At 41.1% G+C, this 2,628-nt stretch overlaps 1 pseudogene; it reads right to left on the bottom strand.

Annotated features, from left to right (window-relative positions):
* Positions 1-825: 825 nt before the first annotated feature.
* Rpl15-ps4 (ribosomal protein L15, pseudogene 4) lies at positions 826-1,440 on the bottom strand (annotated as a pseudogene).
* Between the last annotated feature and the right edge of the window lie 1,188 nt (positions 1,441-2,628).

Genomic DNA, 2,628 nt, shown 5'->3' with positions numbered 1-2,628 from the left:
ATTCAGCCATTATCCGGGGGCAGCCTATAGAAGCCTGTTCTTGCTGTGAATGTAGTGATTAATCCAGAGCAAGAATAACTGGGCCTTCAGTTACTTCTGTTTCTCACTGCAGGAGACCAGAGCAATGCATATTTATGACTTACCAACTGCCACTAAGTCCACTTAATCGTTTTGAATTAGCTATTAGATTTCAGTGGTGAGACTTCCATAACTTTTCATGTTGCATTACACTGTGCCCTTAAATCTTAAGTATTTATAACAACTGATAGCAATTTGCTCAGTGACTTACAAGACGCACAGAAGTCAAATTCACGCGCATCATGGCTGCCATGGCTGGAAGGATGGATGAAGGTATAGTTTTGTGGGAGTGTTATTCTTTTGTGAAATGGTGGACATGTTTCTTCCAAAATGGTAGTGAGAGAACAAAATACATTCTGAGCCACTTTGAAAATTAAACAAAAGGATAACTGTATTCAGCAAAAGTAATAGATCATAAAACTGACTAACTTTATTGATCATAATCCACAATAAGAAATATTTTGTATTGGTACCCTGTACACCTGTTCACCACATGACTGCCACCCTCAGAAGCACAACACAAATTCTCCACTATCCTTTTCATCATCTGTGACCAAACTCCCACAGTGGATGCTTTCTACCTTTTGATAGCATTTGCCATACATCTGGTCGTTTCCTTTTCTAAACTCACCGTATGATTTATTGTTTTGTTTTTTGGGTTTTTTTTTTCAGTAAAATGTTCTTTTTTTTTTTTTTTGACTGTCCTAAGTTGTTTATTGGATATTAATTTTACAAATATTACGTGTATTACGGTAACGGGGGGAGCCGAAGAGTATTGTGCCTTCTTCAGGCTGCACGGGAGATCCACCAACAGTGTGGTGGAACTTGTGGCCCTTTCCAAGGCCACGGCTCTTGAGGCCAGCAGATGTCAGCCCACGCATCTCCCTGTGCTTGTGGACTAGTTTGGTCATCCATTAGGTGTCAGGATTTCTTCTGATAGCTTTATGGAATGGATCAATGAGGTTAACCTCAAAAAATTTATATGTGGAATCTTCACCAACCCAGTAGGAATTCAGGACTCTCAAAGCTCCACAGTGGCGCCCAGCTCTCTCCTCAGCAACAGACTGAAGGCTTCGGGCAAACTTCAGCTAGTTAACACCATGGTGGACAGGCTTGCCGTAAGTTGCACCCTTAGAAACTGGGCGCTTGTGACCACCGCGGCGGACACGAATCCTGTAAATGACATAACCTTGCTTAGCCTTGTATCCCAGCCTTCGCACTTAATCAGGCCGGGTGGGGCGGGGAGCCCTGGGCAGCGCAGCTGTAGGGGTATTGCCAGCAGCGGACCCTTAGAAGGAAGCGCATCACCATCATGTCGGACTGCTTCTTCCCCAGCTCCTGGATGTATTTGTATGCACCCATCTTGGCTCACCTGATAGTTGCCACTAGAGGAAAGGTCAGGAAAATGTTCTACGCTGGCGTCAGCTCCTCACTTTAGAGATGGACTTGGAAAAATTCCTTGAAGGTATCAACCATGTGTTGTGGCTCATGGCTTTAATCCTAGTAATCAAAAGGCTGAGGCAGAAGGAATAGTGTGAGTTCAGTGTTAGCTGGGATACATAGTGAGCTCTGGACAACCTAGGCTGTGAGAGCCTGTCTGAAAAGTAGATGACTATATAAAATCCTCAACGAACTAAGGCAAAAAGTAGAGAGGGGAGATTTTCATGAAGATATGAGTTTAAGAGGCCCATCTGGCCTTCTGATAATCCCATTCCACAGCACCTCCACTTTGGTCACTATGTTCGGAGTCAGGATTTATGAACCTGTATGCATTTTCTCACAATCCACAGCGGGTTTTCTTCTGGAATTTGAAATACACAAAGGCATCATAGAGCATCATAACTTTATGTCCAAGTTTGTTTATTCATACAATATTACTAAGATCTGTTTACATAACCTAGGCAGACATTTTGAAAAATTCCATTCGTTTAAATGTATGAGAATTCTAACCTTCAAGACTTTATATTCTATATGTCCTTTGTATATGTTATGGGCAGGTGCCTGGTAAGGAAAATCTAAAAGCCATATAAATGAGATGTTTTAATCTATTATGGCTATTTTTCCATTCTCAGAGTCTATAAGCTTGTAATTCTAATCAAAGCCCAACCATCCTCTATTTTATAACTAAGCCACACAACAGGTATCATTTAAATTGCTTAGAAATATACTAAGACGGGGGTCCTTGGTTCCCTTTTTAATCTACCCTGGAGTTTTGATAGTGTTAATTAGAACATTTTTGGCATAATTTAGCCAAATGTCTTTTAGTTTACTGTCTGTCATAGAGATGGAACATTTTATCATATACTCATTATACTTCTAGATAACTATTTACCATTTCACTCTTTTCTCTCTACACTAAGTACATGTAATTCCCCTAATCTCCCATTGGATCCGCTGTCTCTGTAATCATGGATCTGGTGCTTCCTCGGTGACTCATTCTAGTTTCTCTACATATGTTTCAAAGGGTAGAGCTGAATATCCATCCCATTATCCTAACAAGGGCCTGTCCTATTGCCAAGTATCTGAGGCTCTTGCTGGTGTGTTTCTTTC

This window comes from Rattus norvegicus, chromosome 7, assembly GCF_036323735.1.
Source record: "Rattus norvegicus strain BN/NHsdMcwi chromosome 7, GRCr8, whole genome shotgun sequence".
NCBI lineage: Eukaryota > Metazoa > Chordata > Mammalia > Rodentia > Muridae > Rattus > Rattus norvegicus.
This window is presented reverse-complemented; position numbering and strand designations above follow the sequence as displayed.